We start from the raw sequence: 20,141 nt of genomic DNA, 5'->3' as shown, positions 1-20,141 counted from the left end.
CTCTTAAAGTGCCTGGTGAGCTTGAGGGAAGCACTAAGAGTACCTACATCAGGAAGCTACACCTAAAAGCCCTGACTACAGGGTTTAAGGAAAATCTCCCTAAAAGGAGGCCCCATCCAAGGGTATCTTTAAAATAGATGAACATGGTGCATTTTACAGCATATTTCTGAGAAAAAAGCCACACACTGCACAATCAATTTTGTAGGGCAGGGCACGAAAGAAAAGTCCAGTAGAGGCCCGGTCATCAACAGTGCAAGGAGCATTTTGTGGAGCATTGTTAGTCCTTTTCATGTTGCCTTTGCCTAGAACATACGGCCGTATTTTGTCAGTAAATAATATGTTCATGCTTGCTGTGGCCATACCGGTTTATACTGGCTGCAGCAATATATTCCGGGTTTGCCAGGACTCCCACAAACCAGCATACCCAAGTTTGCTTTGCCCATAATGCCAGTGAAGATACTTTAAGAAAACATATCCATCCGGTCTCTGCCATTATATGCCAGTATCCCCATCCAAGACCATACACCTGTAGGCCCAAAATATCAGTAAAAGTGTTATGCCGAAAAACAAGTGCACACTGTCTGCACCAGTGAATTCCCCTGCCACACACTCATCATGCTGACTTTGCCCATAATACCAGTAAAAACTGCAATTCCATGGTAAGAAAATGTGTGTACGTACGTGTGTGTGCACACACACACACACACACACACACACACACACACACACACACACACACACACACACACACACACACCTCCATTTGTTCCCTCTCCCGCTCAGCTAGTTCCACAGGCCAACTGCAGGCCTCCTTCTCCCCAGGAGACAGGATACAAGTAAAAAAATACATATGAGCTGTAAGCCCTGCCCACTTTTAGTGTGTGGGGCCACCAGCATTTGGTAATTTGCGTTCTTCTGACAATACAGTAAACGTCCATGTTCTTATCAAACTCAAATGGCGCATTGTTTGTTCCCCGTTTGTTATGGGGATCGCTCTGCAGTCTGGCTGAAGGTAGGAACAATGATACAGTTTGCATCGCGTAGAGCATCTTGAGTCCTGGCTTAATAGGCTGACCGATCCGTGGGTCATGCTGAAAGTAGAATCACTGGCCAATTCTGCGTCCCGTATGGTTTCACGGTTGCAGGTTCGATGTGGGGCTATCTCCATAATCCTGCATTTCCTCACTGGCTCTCTCCTTGCTGGGTTGCTTGTTCTGTTCCAGAGCCAGGCCTTCTGGGAGATGTAGCCATATGGGACAAGCAGCATTGTGCATAACAAGTATGGGGCAACAAAAGATGGTACTCTGCTCAGTCATGAAGGGACATACTGGGGCACTCCCCAAATCCGTCTTGATAGAACTGGCTCTGGGAAACCCCATGGTAGGCCTTATGCCCCAGGTAGAGAGTGGTCCCCAGCCCCGCTTAAAGAGTCAGATCTCAGATCCATCACAGAATCCAAACAGACATATCTTGCATACATACAGACTGTTTTTTTCTTACCTGCAGCCTTGGTCCAGACTCCAGACACAGCATCACCCTCATGCAGTCCTCAATGATAGCCCTTTGGTTCCTGCACAGCACGCAAACAGGAAGCAATGAGACTTTCCTGTTTCTTGTACATGCGAGGTGACGCCGGACTGTTACTATCTCGCTGCCACCGGCACTGTTAATGTGCAGGACAGTGCAGGAGCACTCTGTTGCCACATTTGCACCTGCAGTTTCACAGCGTGCCTCCCAGTAGGCCATGCAAGGCTGGGGGAAGCAAAATGCCCCCCCCCCCCCCTCCAGGCTTGCATGGCCCACTGGGCATGCACCCTGGAGAACTGTTGTAAGCCATGGAAGACACGCTCATGGTTGTCACTGGGCTACTTCATAATAGGTGGCAGATCCATGTTGGATGAGCCATACTGGCAAAACTTTCCAGCAGGTCTGTATTCCTGAAGGACGGCCAAAATATGAGACTTCCGAGTCATTCAGTCAAGTAAAATATGCAGAACCCTATATGCCTCAGAACACTGATTTGGGTGAAAATAATTCTGAAAAGAAGTGTTAATTAATAAGGAAATCTGGCAGTTTTTAGCTGGAAATAAGGACTGGTAAAAATAATAAATCACTTGCATTTGAAAACTGTATGGCTCCCCTGCCAAGAACGCATAGTGGTTGTGCGCTCTTTTTGCTTATGTAATAGCAACAAAAAACACTTCCCTCAGGTGGGGAGTTTCAGGTCACAGGTGGCCACATGCTCAAAGGGAGCGTGTACCGACCGCTAACACTACATTAGCCTTCTATATAGGGCGAGGTCTTTTTCACAGGAAGGAACAGTTTCATCAGTCCCTCAAAGAGACATTTGACCAATGGACCTAGAAGCCTACAAGCCAATTTTGAGGCACCCAAAAGATAGCAATGTCATCCTTCGCCCTTCTGCAGTGATTTGAGGTTCTATCCCTGCAACAACAGGAATGCTCAAGCTACAGAATGGCTAGGCAGACCAGAGTACCAGATTATTTTCTACCCATATGAACCAACAGCACTCAGCGCCCAGAGAGATTCAGAGTAGGACTGTGATTAAAGAGGAAAGATGTAGAAATGGCAGAGTTCTAGTTTTGCTGAATTGCAAATTGATGAGGGGAGCCCCCATCGCCTGAAGATGGAATCCACCACCTTTTTGACACTTTCACCACACAGGTGGAAGCTTCATAGTTTATTCAAGCAATCTGCTCTGGAGATGTCCATACCTCCCTTATTTGTTCTTAAGGTGGTGATGCCCTGGATACAGGCCAGGTCCATGGGTCCATTTAAAAAACACACAGCTAAGAGGGGCACCTCACAGATACTCACATAGAATATTGCAGTTGTATTGTCCAAATAAAGAATACTCTTGCTCTGTAGCGATGGATGGAATGCCTTCAGGGATAAGAACATCACTTTGAGATTGCCTAGGTTTTATGTGAGGAGCCGGTATGTGTTGGGTTCACAGTTCACACGTAGTCCTGCGTATCAGCCCAAGCTGTCTCAGCAGAGCACGCCAAGCTAACTTAGAAGAGTCTCTATCGATGGAGATATCGGGTTCCAGAATAGTGGAGGGAACACCAACCATGACCATGAAGCGTGCCTTCAATATGCCGAAATGACAGCCCACCATCATGTCTCAGGTGATGGGAGACCTTTTGGGACAACGCACCGGGATCCTACACTTGAGCTAATGGACATGAGGGTCCATGTAGACACTGGAAATCACCAGAGGCTATGGTAGAAGGGCAATAGAAGCGACGGAGATAAACCTTCCTGAAAGAGGTAAGACACTCATCTGGTGGGGAAGCCCCTAGTCGTGTACAACATCAGTCATTTTCTAAATGGGGTTCAGCATGAATTTTAGAGAATTCACTGAAAACACAAAAAGACATAAAATCATATAGAAGACACTGGAGCAAGAAGGATGCCTACACTCAAGATGCTTGAATCCACCAGTTGTCTGGGGGCGGTATACATTTGAACTGAGCCATCAAAGATCAAAGCCTACCACCCACATTACTCTGAGCTCTATGTCATTTAATCGCAGAATGTTTTTTCACTGTGTTTTTAACCGCAGATTTTTCAACGAAAAAAAACTCCTTGCCCATACACTTTTATTTTTTATATGATCCCGAACACCCACACCCCAAATCTATATATTATTCCAACCCCCCTAAAAAATTAGATGAGTTTTTTTTCGTTAAAAAATTTGCGGTAAAAAAACCTGCGAAAAAACATCCCGCGATGAAACGATGTTATACCATTACTCTGATAGAAATGATGGTGCTGTACACAGTACACAGACCAAATGGAAACACCTTCTATTGGTAATGCCCATCCTCAGTCAGGAACCTCAGAAATGGCCTTCTGGAGGCCAGGATAGGGATCTGTGGATAAGCATCCTTGAGATCTATGGCACATACAAAGTGGTGCTACTGGAATAAAATAATCAGTTATCCAAGAGAATAGCTCATGGTCCCAACCTTCACATCTGAACATGGAATCCCAGCGGTGTCAATTCGGCCCTTTTTTCAGGGGTTACACAGTCAGCCAGGCACATGTGGGATGGCTGTGTCGATGTAAGGGGACAGACAAGCGCATACAGCAGGAGGTTAACAAGGAAAAAGAATAGACAAGGCAATTCAGAACAACGGAACAAGAAGAAAGGGCAGACCTCAATTGTAAACAAGAAGGGATGGAAACCATGCACCGGACATAATCCCACTAGGGGTGTATACACAGGTTGGACTAGACTACCCACAGATAAGGGAGGCTCAATGCTTCTGTACAAGTTACTTTTACAGGTACCACACCATAAAAGCCTATGGAAGGGGCAGCAAGAGTGGCTTCTGTGTGTGGACCTTAGGGCACAAATAAGGAGTTTGCTTACACGAGACAAACCAATATGGGTTAACCCGGACCCTACAGTGCATGCCATCTGTGGGAACAGAACGCAACACACTGTTGCATTGAATTCACTATAGACTAGAAATAAAACAAGACAAAGGAAGGGGCAGAGACTGCCGCTGGGAAACCCCAGCGGCCAAACTCTGAACAAAAGGAATGACAGAACCACGAGTGAGGACAGAAATATCTATGTAAGAATAGGCAGTCAAAGTAAGCAAGGTTCAGGACTGAAATGAGGAATGAAAGAGGAAAAGCAAGTAGAAAAGAATTTAAGTGCAATGGAACAGGAGACTGGAACTACAAACTAGAAACCAAGGACCGGAATCAAGCAACGGAGGACTGAACTATAAACCAGGAATAAGAAAACTCAGGACTAGGAAAACAAACACTGAACAGCAGACAGGTGTGGGGTACATTTACCAGCCTGGCAGAACTTCCCTACATCACCAAACTGCACTTCAGCAGTCACCAGCAGAATGGCTGTGCTGGCTCTGTTGAGCACTATTGCCTTGCATCAAAACTGTTTTGCAGTCAGCAAAATAATGGCTGCGCTGTCTTTACCAGGCACATATGGGGCGAGATGAAACATAGAACACCCTGGGAATTGCTGCAAGTTATTTTCTTGATTTGCATCAAAAAGAAGAGTTCAAAAGCAGCCTAGTGCAGCGCTGATATGCTATGCTGCCAGCTTAAATCTTCCGACTAAAGAAAAGGAAATGTTCTGCGTTTGAAAATGACTTGCTACTGATGCCATTTTTCATCCTTCAACATGGCACAGTTAACTCCAGATAAGACAATTCATGCCCATCTACCCTCAGGTTACACCCCAGCAAAGGAGGGCAGTCCTCCCTGAAAGGCATGATGTGTAAAGTCAAATCTGTAAAATAGCAGAGAATTTCACTCCCGCCGCACGGCAAAATGTTTTACTTTGCAACAATCTAACACCGTCCAAGCTCTTCAGAAAAGCTCTCTCTCTACTTTTGTTTGATGTCAGTTTCAGAGAACCCTTGTGTTGGACAATTTCTTTGTATGCGAAATTGACTAGGGCCATTAATAATGTTCAGAATATGGATGCAATGAAAAATCGCATCTGTAAAAGTAACATCCAAGAAGAATTAACCCACGTGTGAAATGGTGCTTTTTCCAAGCAAGAAAAGGTATTTTAAAAGTAAATGTTAAAATGATGCCCTGTGCTTGCACGGAAATGGGATTGTAGATGGGGGTTGCTCTAAAATGTACATGATCTTAGTCCCAAAAAGACTTGGCTTTTGTGAGAAAAGGAATAAACATTTTTTAAAAGCTGTTGAAGAAGACTCCAGAACTTGCTGTCAAGCCGGTTTTTGCAAGGCAGGCACTTCAAAGTTACTTCCCCCAAGTAGACCAGCTCCTTGGGCACATGAAAAGGGCCACAGTGGGGGATTTCACAATCTCAACAGACTGCCTGGCATTCTGCAGCCAAAAGACAATGGATTGCCAGGACACATAGGTGTGAATTCCTGGTGACACCTCTCCTCAGCTGCAACTGCCAGGATCAAAGAAGTTGTCATGACTACCTCTGGGCCAGTGAGAGACATTTGGCTTGGGGGGTGGAAAGACTGCCCCTCTTTGGGGACAAAGCCGGGCCCACCTGGGTCAAAAGACTTTCTTCTTAAAACCTATTTCTGCAACCTGAAAACACACTAATGTGAAAGTTTAACAGTTAGTAATATTCACGCCTTTGAAACAAGACGATGTGGGCTTCTCTAGCATGGGGGGGGGGTGAGGGGAGAAGGCAAACGCCAGAAAAATGACATTTATGAAAAAAATTGTACATGACACAGTTAGATGCAAATATGTCCAACATTGATAGGCTTCAGTGTACCGATTTGTAGATTTATAGGGGCGACGGTTCCCATTAGAAATTGCAAAAGTTTATTCGAAGGACTAAACAACACCATACAAACTTGGGAGTTGGAATGACAGGTTCTGCGTAAAATATAGAATCTGCCTATGTGATTTTCAAAAGCATAACAACTGTAAAAAGGTGCATTTGTGTGTCATCACCGATTTTGGCAAAAATAACTGTGGGAAGGCCATGTACATCATAAAAGCACACACCATAAAACGGAGTCACCTCCTTCAGTCCAATCTGCTTCCAGGGAGGTGGCGAAAGTACAGCTTCACCTATCCGATTTAGAGGTAGGCCTAGCTTAGTTCAGCCCATATAGTAAAAATACTCTGATGTCATGCTCCTTATATAAAGGGGAGGCATAAAGAGCTCTAGACAGACATGCTTCCGATTTTCCTGCTCCAGCACATCCAGTGATCCAGACATTGCATACTCACCCTGCAAAATTCCAGATTCCACTGCAAGGACAGGGGTAGCTGATCCAGACCCTCCTATCCAGGCAGAACTACCCTGCTGAACACAAACCCTACAAATAACCCCATAATCCAGGGAGAAGGAGGAAAGTGGCTGAATCCTCATTGGGATTCTCCAGTGCTACCTGCTCTTCCCGCAACCTGCTTTATCCAGCTGATGCCCCGCTGTCCACTGAGACCAGACCCCGGTTTGTGTCCCTAAAGGAAAGCCGCCGCTGTGCTGCGACCAGATCCTTGTCCCGCTGTCCAGAAACCCAGTTGGCTGTCCAAAATACCCAATGCAAGTGATTATTGTAAGTATAACCCCTTCCCCATAGCAAAATGTAGCATATCCCATTTTGATACCTTGCCATTTGTTCCACCCTATAAGTAATCGCATAAATATCCTAGTAACTTGTTAAAATTGTCAGAATCCTCTGTGCATCCTGTTTTTGATCTCCATGTGTTAGCACCATTCTTTTCTATCCTTTTAGTCCATTGCATAAGTCCCTAGTCATATTTGGAATAAACAAATTAATTCCCACATAAAGACATACACGGCGTGTGGGGGGAGGGGGTTTAAGACTGCAGCTTAACCCTTTTCACAGGCAGCGTTTCTCTTCTTGAGAATCTAGCCACGAAATTATAGTTGTAGTAGCACTTGTCATTTTCCTTTTTAAAATCGATTTTCCCCGTGTACTAGCTAGTATCTTAAAATCCGATTTTATTTCTCTCTTAAGAATCTCATACTGTCATCCATCCAGAGTAACCCTTTCACTTCCATATTATGCCTGTGATGTGCCTTTGTCCCTTAGCATCAAAAGCGCATTCCGATTTTGTCTGTTTAACACATTTTTCAAGCTGTTTTGTCATTTTAAACCCATGAAAATAAGCAAATGCAATTTCTCCACGTGTGATTTGGCTGCACTGTGTTTTTCTTTCCCAAGTCGATTTTCTGAACTGTATGCCCATTGTTAGTATACTGCCTTGTAGTTTGCTAGTGTTCTTACATCTCTGATACTGCTATACTCATTTCTACCTTATTCATTCAACCACACATGTAAAACAAGTATTTAGTAATTCCAAGTGCTATTTTGCTCAATTTTCAAAGGATTTCAATCCAATTTTGCATCGCATTAGGATTTCAATTCTGTTTGTTGCCTAGTATACCCGGCTCCCTGCTACTCCTTTCTACCCACACAAAATTCAGTTAACAGGGGTTTGAGGGAGTGTTGCAGGGGGAAAACATTAACTGCTGCTATCTTTAAAAAAAAAAAAAAAAAAAAACTCGAAAAAAGTTTCTTGCTTTTATTCAATTGTGCAATGGGTTTCTTACGTTAAAAGGTCAAACTAAATGTGTGCTATCATTTTACAGTGTAATTATCACCACACTGGTGCTTGCTGCCCTATATTAAATGTGTGATTTTCATTGGAATTTAAAAATAAATAAATATTCTATTATTACACACCGGCCTGGTTCATGGCCCATTGCGACCCGGGGTATTTGCAAAGAGGGAGGGGGCGTTTGAGACGGGATGGGTGCCTTCTCAACTGATTTTTTAATAAGTAAAGTAAAAACGTGTTTTAATTGTGCACTGCATCCTTGGCCAGTATCAAGAGTCCTGGTCTGTTGTGTGACGCCCCTTTAGAATCCTTAACACTGGTAACATGGAATTCAAGGAACTGTAAATCTGGACTGGGATGACAAGAACAGGACTGCAGACAGATAACAAGGAAACTCAGTATTGGAAACTTGGGAGCTAAAGCCAGGGAACATGGACTATGGGCATAGAACAGGGTTTTGCAGGCAGGGAACAAGATAACCGGTGGTAGAGAGCAAGGGGCTGCAGACATGGAACAAAAGACTGGGAGCTGGGGAGCAGCGCTGCAGTGCAGTGTGACAAACTTGAAGGTGTCTTACCCGCTAGAACCCGGGATCTGTCATCCAGGTGGGCACGACACGGCCATCGTTATTGATTCCAGTTCCTGGGGGTGGACCAGTGTGGGAGGGTCACGTGGATGGGGGGTGGGGGAAGGTGGGTCTTCGGGGAGGGGAAATGGGACACCAAAGGGTGAGACGCGGTATCCCCTTAGTTATGGCAACTTTTCCCCATACTGCCCAGCGGGACACCAAAGGGTGAGACGCGGTATCTCCTTCCTTATGGCACCTTTTCCCCATACTGCCCAGTAGGATAATTAGAAACTCTACCCGAACCCCCTTTTCCAACACAATCACTTTCTCACACTGTGAACAACAACAGACTAATACCAGAGCTGTTTACCTGCAATTGCTGACAACTACACACAAATGACTGCCCTTTCCCTTCCCCATAGGGATAAACAGGCAGAGCACAAGAGCACACTCTGAGCAAGGCCAAACGCACGAGGAAGTAGCTATTCGAGGACGGCAGTTCAAAAGGAGGAGAAAGGCGGTGAGACCTGAAAGGACGTCAAGGAGGGAGTTGTCCTTCGGCATAAGGTATCAGGGGACATGACAAACCCCTTGTACAATCGAAAGTCCTCGACACGTTGCAGAAGTTTTGACGATTGTGAAATTTTTAATTCGACGGAGGGAATTGTGAAGCAGGCGTTTTCGCCCGGCTCAGGAGGTATGCTGTGCGAACTGCGATTTTGTAAATGCTGCACTTGCAAAAGGCTAACAGAGTGACCCAGAGAGATGAGATCGCCCTTAAGGAAGTCTCTGTTTAAATTGGTAAGTGCTCTGGGAGGTTGACACTGAAAGATGGATCAGGGCCCGACTGAGGGGGATCCAAGGGTGAAGGGTAATCACCCAATGTGAAGATTAGCAGAAGGAACTTTTGTTTTGTTGTTTTGGCATATCAGGCCCTCTGAAGCAAGAGACTTTGCATGAGAAGAGACTTGGGCACAGAAGGCCCTGAGATAGAGAAAAGGAACTGCAAGCTTGTGCCAGAGAAGCCCAGGAGTATGCTGTGCTCAAGAGTGCCGCCTTGGCCCATACTAATAACATGGGGAAGGGAGGAACGGGCCATAACATCCCGACTTATCATTTTGTGAACACTTTACTTATGAACATTATCCCATAATATTTTGTAGCATAGCGGTATCCGTATGGATTGGCAATATTTATTTTTGTATAGGCCCTTTTAACGTGACTAGACTAATATGACTGTATTATTATTTGATGGTCGTAGCTTGCTCCCATCTTAGCTCACCCATTGTACAGTTTAATAAACACCTTCAAACTGATCACTTGTGTCTGTCTTACTTTGATACCATGCCTTCCTTACAGCAGGAGGAAGCACAGTGGAGCAGAGCAGAAGGCAAGGGAGAGTAGGCAGAGTAGCAGGATTGCAAAGCAGGGAGCACAGGGCACTGGAACAGGAGCATGAGCAGGTTCTGACAGCAACGGGAAACAGCAGAATTCCGAGGCTTAAGGCACAAAGAACTGGAAGCAACCTCAATGCAAGAGCACTGTGCTCCTGAAGACAGCTGCTTAAATACTGACCTGTCCTGTGCTGAAAAAGGCTCATTAGCAGCACCTGTAGCAGCACAGCTAAAGGTAATTTGCCTCCTAGTCCTGCGAAAGGGAAAACAGCACCAATCTCCAGGGCTTCTGGGGATTGTGGTTCCAAGACTGATGATGCACAGGAATATCTAGGGAATGCACACTGCCAACAGGTGCATTATGAGAATTGAAGTCCATGTTTTTGGGTATATGAAGTTGTGAAAGGAAAATGTTAAATAATGATTTAGTGTCTTCTCTGAAAATGGTAGAAAACAACCTGCAGGTCTGCAGACAGTGCCTCCCAGAGGCAGAGATGCAGAAACACGACACTGTCTTTCAGAGGTCAATACATTTAGCATAATAATAATAATAATAACAGCTAATGCTCCTACGCAGATAAAAAGGGAGGATATCATGAAGCATACAAAACTGTTATTAGAATTATTTTATTAGTGCATATGTGCCATCAATGTGCTTGCCTGGGAACCAGAAAAGCTTCTGTATGGTACACTATCCTGCAGTATTCATCTCTACTGCATAGCATAGGGGTGTGTAGAAGCCTATGCCCCATATGGATGAGTAAAAGAGCCAGGAGAGGGACATTCTGTTCCCCATGGCAATAGTAGACAAAACAATAGAGTCCAGCTTAATTCTTCGACACCGTGCTACAAAGTGACCCTTCCTAACACATTTTGCACGTACTGGTGTTGGTGCAAATATACTGAAGCAGAGATTGATTTGAAAGGCACCTCAGAAAATCACATCTAGATACTTGGCAAAGGCAGCTCAAGTCTTGAGACTTCACCAACAAATAATACATCTCAATGTCGAAACCGATCCTTGCTGTTGAACGGCAGATCCATGAACTAGGAGCCTGGTGGTAGCTTTGTGGCACGATGGTCACTGAACACACAGCGCAAAGTACATGTCTGTAGAGTCTTCTTCCGCAAGGTTGGAGGAATTCCCCAGAAGACCAATTGAGATTTGCTGCTCCTACTATATTGCCTTTACAAACCGCTCCCAATTAATTCTTTAGGAGGTCAGAGGCATAGGAAGTGGGTCCCTTTCACATGCGATTGTTGCATTTCGCCAACACAGAATTGCAAATCCAGTCATGAAAGGGAGGGCTTCAGTACATTTTCTGACCAAGGTTGTCCATCAGCCCACACTTTGTCCAAGGGCACAGTAGGGTGGGGAACACGTTGGGAGGGCGGGGCATCTACTAATCGTACAAGAAAAAGGCTTTTGCCATATTTCACTAGCTTAGTACATCCTTCTGTAGATGGATGCCCACCTTCTTGATTCTCACGAACAGCAGCTGGGCAAGGATTCCTGCTTAGGCATGGACTGGGTGCTTTAGTCTCAGGCCCATCCTGACCATTCTATTAGAGTAGGCTGTAAAAGAACTTGATCTCTGGCAAATATTGATCACAGTGGTGGTCAATCCCAGGCCCTTAATCTATTGTAGGCGACGGCAAGAAGCAAAAGTTTGGAACGTGGGGCTGGACCTTTGTAAGGGATTGGTAGTATTGTAGGTAGCTAGACCAGAATTCTTGGTACCGAAGGTATGCTTGAAACAATATCCTGAATGCATGCCATAAAGTAGTCTCATTTTACAATTGGCAGGATGTGCGCCACAAATCGCTTGAAAAGAAGCACTTGTACCACCATAGTAACTAGGCTTGTCGCCCAAGAGACATCTGGCTGCCTCCATCCTTTAAGTTTGCAAAGCCAGTAGCAACTGAGGAACGCAAACCCCCAAAGTGGTTTTGGCAGAATACACCAGAGTTGGAGCCAGTGCGGTAGTAGGGAAAAGAAAGGGGCGTTACCAGAGGCAGAACCTTTATTGGTACCAGAGTATCGTAGGTGGACAGTACCAAGCAATCCGCTATGTGCAACTTCACTGAAAATCCCTCAAATCAAGGCTAAGGTGAAAGAACACTTCTGTGCACCAACTACAGGAAGCCATGATCTGTAGCCAACTGTTCAGAGTAACCCAGGATTAAGAGCACATGCACTGGATAAAAGAACTGGAGCTCAGTCATCTGAAATTGTTAGGGCATCTGGATTCGGCAACAGATCCCCAGAGGTTAGGTTGGAGATATTAAGGACTCAAGCCACTGCAGTGTTGTCAAGGTGGAATAGATGATCTGGAGCCCATTGTTACGGGATGTTTCTTCTTGTGATGATGCCCTACCTGAAATGTTTCTGGGTGTTGCTGGACTACCTTGATGTCCTGATGACACAGGGCAGTACTCTGACCTCAAAGAATCCAGGTGGTGATGGTCATCTCCTGGGTAACTGAACCTATGCTCCCTATTTGTCAGTCATTCCCCTTGGTCCTAATTGTGTAGAAACAGGAGTCTCAGCTTTAATGAGGCACCCCGACAGAAAAGAGGAGGAGCCTGGCCAGGCCTAAGGCTGCAGCATGGAAAGTAACCTTCTCGTCCTTAGTACTGGTCCCTGCTGAGGCTACACCATAGTGTGCCATGGTTTTGTCCCAATAAAGGAGTAAGCAAAATGAAAAGAAACCCTCAATCTTGAAGGGCATCCATAGTACCAGCCCCAGTCAGGATTTCTGGACAAGTACTGACAGCAAGGTTTAACCACAGCTTGGCAAACACTCAGAAAAAACTAGGCCCCTTCCTTTGCCTTAGAGGAATTTCTAGGAAAAGGCAATGTAGGCACCTCAGAGAAAGTTAATTTAATTAAACAATTAAACAAAGAGATTTAGCCTCATTTTGCCTGATTGCTACAGAGTCCTTGAAAGCCAGAGACACCCTGCTGTCGAGAACCAATAGTTAATTCTGTTCTTGAGGGCTCAGAATCTGAGGCAGCCACAGAGAAACATGTAGGAAAACAATACATAGGTTTGAGGCACAGGAGACACCAGTTGGGTGGGCAGCCTAAGAACTGCACGACAGCTCCTGCTTGGTTTGAAGCTCAACTGTTGAAAGATAAATTGCAAAACAAGAACCAGTGAAGACACCAGTGGCTGGGTGGGTAAAGGGTCCCCCAATTACAATCCTCAAAAACATTTATCAAGGGGGGGGGTCAGAATAGACTACAGCTATGCAGAAATCATCAGGAAGGTCCATTCGGAGAGAACAGAGTAAAGGTATGGAAGCATGTGCCTGCATAAAAGTAGCAGAACTTGTGTGTGGGCTGTGCCATACTGGAGGGCAGGCTTCAAAATCTTGCTTATGATTGTTTATGGTCCCAGAGGTACAGACAGGTCTTCAGATATGTGGTATGGCTAGGGAGGTCCTAGAGGGTGCCATCACATTATAAGGACAATCTGCACCTGACTGACGCAGCCTTGGTAAGGACTCTGGGGGCCCCACTCCACTCTGCTGCCCTGGGACCCATCTAGCACACATGGCCCAGGGAATTGGACAACTACCAGAAGGCACAGGAGCACCTACCAGAAGGCACAGGGCCACCTTTTTTACGCCAAGTGGACTTTCAGGCAGCTTTGGCCACGCTTCCTGCCAAGAACTGGTGGCTGGTGATTTTTATATTTTTTTTTTGTAAGTGGAGGGGTGTAAATATTTACCCAATATCAAGGGGAAAAAGCAGCCAAACAGTTTGCAGTTGGTTTTCTAGGATACCCAATGAAACAATCCAATAGATGCAAGTCACCAACAGTGCACATGAGCATTTCACCAATGCATTTTCATGATGCCTTTGCCCACAATATGTGCCAGTATAAAAACATTTTCATGCGGGTTGTGCCCATACATTTTCATGCTGGCTGCACCAATATATCCCAGTATCCCCATATAAGAACATACTACTGTTTGCTTTGTGCACAATGCCAGTAATGATACTATATGAAAGCCTGTCCACTCTTGTTTTGCCAATATATAGCAGTATACCCATGTAAGAACATACTCCAGTTGACTTTACCATTAAAACATAATGCCACAGTATGAACACATGTTCAAACTGGCTACATCAAAATGCAAGTCTATCTATATAATAACATTAATCATGCTTGCTTTGTCAAAGATGCCCAATACAAAATGTCATACCACAAAACAATCGGCTAGACTGGATGCATTCAAATGCTTGTCTAGCTACAGCATAACATTGATTAAGCTTGCTTCATCAATGATGCCCAATACAAAAGGTCATGCCAAAGTAAGAAATGGCTAGACTGGCTGCACCAAAATGCCAGTTTAGCCACGTAATAAATTAAGCTTGCTTTATCATAGATGCCGCATAAAAAATGCAACGCCTGCCCCCTGATGCGCTAGCGCCTCGCACTCAATGTGATTATGTGCGAGTGCGAAGCACTGGGTGGCCTAGACTGCAGATTAGGTGTGCAAGGAAGTGGGGTCCCAGGGGACGACCATGGCATTTTCTAACTGGGTATAGAGGCCCAGTAAAAATGGCATGCCTGCCCCCAAGACCCTCAGTGTCTCACACACACAGATAATTATGAGACCATGCGAGGCGCGGGGAGGGGAGTTCTGGGATCAGGCATGACATTGTATGCGAGACGCTCTGAATCCCAGGGGACTGGCTTGACATTCTTTACTTGACATACACAGTAGAAAAGGCCGTGCCTACCCCCTGCCGCTTTACACAAGCAAATGATCTGTATGCCAGGCGTTGAAGGGCCCAGGCATGGCATTTATTTTATTACTACGCATCTAGCACAGATGCCCAGTAAAAATATAATGTCATGCCTCACGCAGCATGCACTCACTCATTCACACGTCTACCCATCATCATACACTCAATAACACAAGCGTGTACACATCCATACACATTTAATTTAATGTACCTTCTGCCCCGGTCTTGAGGTTTCCTCCCAGCGCTCTAGATCCCACGTAGCACAAACAGGAAGCAAGTGCTTCCTGGTTTCTGCACATGCACATAGGAGCCAGGCCACTGATGGTGAAGTGCCCTTCTTCGTTTGTATGGACAGGTGCACCCCTTCACACATATAAGCATGTAGTTCCCCAGCCAGCATTCACAATGGGCTATGCAAGGCTGGGGAAATCAAAAGAACCTGGCCTTGCATGGCTCATGAAGCATGTGCGGCTGGGCAACATAAGTGTCAAAGAGAAACCGTGCTGCCCTTTGAAAGGTAAAGCCAGCCCAGGATTTCTCCCTCAGCTGTAAAAAGCAGCCGAGGGAGCACTCCGTGCATAAATGAGCGGGGGTGCCGGTGGGTCAGCACTCCCTAGCCCATTATGCAGGAGCCACCACTGCTGCCAAGGACACTTTTTATTTTTAAATAAAGTGCACTTTATGTAGTGCAGCAGTCGCCGCCCTATAGTTAAGGTGAGTTGGACTCCCATAGAAAGCCCAAAAAACAGAATTGTTAATTTGTTTCGTGCAATGGATTTGGTCGAAATTGTAAGTATGCCTGGCAACCAACCCCCCTACCCCTCAGACTGCACATTTTCATAAAGATATATTAGAAAATAAAAAGGTTATTAAGGAAACGGAAGAAAAAAGAAAGTTGCAGCATACTTCCCATTCATTTTCCCGTAGACAAAAAATAAAAAAAATCATGAAAAAAATGGTACGTTTTTGCTCCATGATCAACCCAAACTGCGGTGATGAATCAGTAACTATTCCTCCTAGAAACCTGGCCTTGGACCCTTCTTATGTGGCCAGGGAAAGCCAGACGCTTCACGATACCAACCCTGGGGTGGTGTACTGCAGGAGGATCACATGTGGGGTGTGGAGGGGGCAGGCCAGGAAGACTGGGAACCCCCCTGTTAACTTTCCCCATAATCCCACACTTGTAATGACTGTTTGCCAAATAGAAGAAGTCAGAAAGTCTAACCTTGTTGTGGACTACAAGTCCCACGATCCCATAAGTACTGGGACGAGGAAGAGGGCTGAAGTGTCATGCTGTAGTAGTGATCAGGCAATTAAGCCTAATAGCCCACACCTGAGGGAAGCTGAGAGGCTTAAAAATCGTAGTAGCAGCGGCAGAAGGAATGCACAATGTTGGCAATCCAGCCAGAAGTGGGAGAACCAAGGGGACACCGGGATTCAGTTGCAGCAAATTTTACCTGCTTGTCCTGGGAGGGTCCTGTTCCCCCAGACTCTGGTATGCAGAGACTGTGCAGCGGAAGTCATGCAGGAATGCTGACTTTCCCCATGTGAGTCTAATTGCAGAGACTGTGCAGCAGGAAGTCGGAGTCTGTGGTGAGTAGCTGCTGTGAAGCCGTGGGTCTCAGGAGAGAGAGGGGATCCTTAATTGAGTGGCTGGACTGAAGACGCCTTCAGCGAGTAAGGGTGTGGGTCCCAAATAAACCCAGAAGTCGTAGATGTTGTGCAACATGTGGAGAAAGGAACACAGAAGCTGGTGTTCCGATTCCTTGCACGAGCACTGCCGGCAACAGTATCCAGCTTAATAATCACACACGTAAGAGTAGAAGCAAGGCAAAGTTGTTTGTTGAGTCTTTAACAATGGAACACTTGAAATGTAGCACTCGCGTGTGTGCATTTATAAATTGCCAGAGTAATGCTTGCACCCAATGCAACCTTGTCTTGTTGGACAGATCAGGATGAATGGGCTTTAGCCTTTCTATGATGAATGGGCATAATGGACTCTGGCCTTGCTGTACTAATTGGGCATACTGAAATTCTTGCTACTGGATGCAACTTGTAGACCACCCTCTAGTTTCAGGGCATCAATCTATTGATTATTTGTGATAATTGTGCATTTTAAAGACGGTACACAAAAAAAGAGATTTTTTTTGGCCGATTTTGTGTTGCCCTTAAAATGCCGAAATATTGCATACTGCCCCCCACCCCCATCAAAGTGTGATCCGTTCCCCACCCGCTGGTTCTCTTGTTATTTGGGAGGGGCTAACCCCCCCCTCCCAAGCGTCCCCCATTTCCCCACCCACCACAACAAACAATTACTCCCCACACATACGTACACACCCCCCACACCCCTCCCCAACACTCCCGCAATGACTCCTCTGGGTCTAGCTGTGCCAGTCAGCCCCTGCGTGACCTCCACACTCGTGTGCGGCAGGGGTGTGACAGTTCGATTTAGAAAGACTGCTCGGTGCGGTCACAGAGCGGTATGCCTAAAGCGATCTTTTTTTTTTCCCACAAACAATTGAAAACTATTTTTTAACTTAGTACCGCCTAGTTGGCACAAAAAGGCCGGATTGCATTATGTACAGTATGAACAACAAGGCATTACTGTATTATTTCTAGTAAGTATAGTGGAGCAGAATCCAATATACAAAGCAAGTCCAGCAAGGACATTTACACAGCAATGGTGCATTTGATAGTACCAAATAGGACAGCAAGCTCGAATTCCACTATACATAATTGCCACAGAATTGCCATATTCAAAAGGACATTACAATAAGCCAATTTGAACATAATATCTAAAATCCACTATGATTATGAAGCTAGGACAGCAATACCCGATTCCATTAGGTCACATTCAATTATGCGCAGTAAGCCCAGAAAATCCCAGTTAGCACAAAAAAAACTAACTAATTGACCAGCGTTTGGGGGAATCAAGTCTTGTTTTAGCCGAAAGATGACAAATTACTTGCCATAACCCTCCAACGCAGCCTTACATGATGGAATGCAAAGTTGGACTCGAATTTCAATGTCAGAGGCATCTTAATACAATTTAGAAGGTTGAGAGCTCGATGCTTTATCCTACCCCTGCTCAACGATTGATCCAACCCTCTCCTCCTTCATAATACTACTCTATTGGCTAAACACTGTTGCTGCAGTTCTTATATGACAACATGTAGGACCTCGCAAGATGGAGGTTCAGAAACAAGGATGGAGAACTATTTGCTAGCATTGACTTTATTTGCATTAAATTATTTGGAACAATAAAGTTAAACAAAGAAGAAAAATGTCAACATGTGTGGACAAGAGTCTGGGGAGTTTACGGTATGACCCACTGGCAATTCTCCTTCTCAAGTTATACGTTAGGTTATTATGCCGTAGCCGAACGGGAATCAAATGGCAGCTTACAGCACATGGACAATTTGTCCCCACTGAAACTGCCAGGCATATTAAAATAGGTGTACAGCGTAAATTCAAATTTGTGAGCGCAAATAAAACATGAATAATTATTGGTGCCAGGTTTCTCCAGTGAACTTGCCCTTGTTCGTGCTGATGAGGTTGGCGATTTAGGACAACACCGTGAAGATGGTTCCTGGGTTCCAATTGTAGATTCACTGGCTTGTTAGTAGTCAAATCTTACCTGTGCTCTTCTGTATAAAAATATATTTGTCTTTCGTGTCGATATGGGCAGTGTATGTGTGCCCTATAATCCCTCCCAGCTCGACACAATACACACGACAAGGGGTTCAGGACCCTGGACAGCCACTGATGCCACCTAATCCATCCTGCTCCAAAATCTTTGATTACAGAAGCAATTACAGAGACGGATTTGGACCCTTTTCATTTAAAAGCCATCATCCCTTAACTCTAGTATCAAGATGCACCACTTGTCACCACTGCAGAATTGCACATTGACAGTATGACTAAACACTACTTTACACCTGGGACATTGCCCATTCCATCTTCATATGCATAAAGCTGAATGTATGCATGTGTGTATGTTTGTATGTTTGTCCGGCTATACACGTTAAACCCACATCTACCAAATTCTGCATGGATTCCTCATTTGTCTGGGGCAAGATTGTAGTCTATGTTTGGATGCAAAAAATGTACTCCATAGACACCCTAATTTACTGATGCTCAACCCGATTGTATACAGTAGGTACTAGCAGGAGGACAAATTCAGAAAAAAGTGTCTGAAGTAAAATATATACGATATGTCAGTTAATTCTATAAAAAAAGGGGGAAAAAGTTTTTTTTTTATTTATTACACCACCCCAAATATGTGAAATGGCAAGGATATAGTTTACTTACGTTAATTCACGGGAATAGAGCACAATCAATCTTTCTTGACATTTTTCTCAAATGTGCTGAAGCCCTGAAGTGATTGAAACATGCAGCCCAAAAACGAACATTACTTGGGGAAAGGTCCATCTGATGCAAAGTGAGAATCAGTATCAAGAGCTTCTGAAACACAACAACAAACAGCGGCACAAGAGCAACTTTCTGGGGGGGCAAATGAGATGCCAGAGCAAACTGAAGCAAGACTTGCTGACAAGAGGACAAGAGCAACATCCTCCAAGGCACATGAGACACCACTTAACCAAAACACGGGCAACGCCGGGTACCCCAGCTAGTTCCTTATGAAACCAAAGGAGAACAAGTACTAACAAAAATTGCCCACTGGCTGCCGCGCTCCATTACCTGTCAGCCAGAATAAAAAAGACTCAAGCAAGGTGGAACCCAATATTGCACAGTCAGTGCACAACCTGTGTATATGAATTCGGGACGGGCTTTTTATTTGCGGCTTCTTTTTTCATTGCAAAGCAAAGCATATGCTATGCTGCAGGCAGGACACTCCTCAAGTCTTAAGGACAGAATATATTATTTGACAATGTATGCGCTAAGAGACAATGGAAGATTAAGTCTGTCAATCGCACGGGCTTCAGAAAACCATAAGCAACCGGAACTGACCAAGACCAATATAAAAATATTGTACACATCACCAACTGTGCTCTCTAGTGTTTGTGCGCATTCAGAAAAGAAAAATGCGAAACATAAACACATTATTACCATGAAGTAATTTTATAGAGGGGTTACAGGTCACAAACAACCCACTGTTATTTTACCCAATGTGTAGTTCACTACTAAATTTAAACACATGCACATACTGTCTTCCCGCTAAACGCGCATGCTTAGGCGGGGTTGGCATGCACAATCAAGGGACTTATCCACTCCACTGCACGCCTCCGGCGCATGTTCTAGCTCGCAGTGATATTCTAAGGAGTGCAAGATACCAGCCTCCAGAGACTGCATG

At 45.0% G+C, this 20,141-nt stretch overlaps 1 protein-coding gene across 2 annotated transcripts in view; it reads right to left on the bottom strand.

Annotated features, from left to right (window-relative positions):
- EEA1 (early endosome antigen 1) overlaps positions 1 to 20,141 on the bottom strand; it is a 1,786,886-nt gene that overhangs the window by 1,766,235 nt on the left and 510 nt on the right. The window lies entirely within an intron of this gene.

The sequence above is a fragment of the Ambystoma mexicanum genome, chromosome 12, assembly GCF_040938575.1.
Source record: "Ambystoma mexicanum isolate Mex_15411 chromosome 12, UKY_AmexF1_1, whole genome shotgun sequence".
In the NCBI taxonomy this organism is placed as follows: Eukaryota; Metazoa; Chordata; class Amphibia; order Caudata; family Ambystomatidae; genus Ambystoma; species Ambystoma mexicanum.
This window is presented reverse-complemented; position numbering and strand designations above follow the sequence as displayed.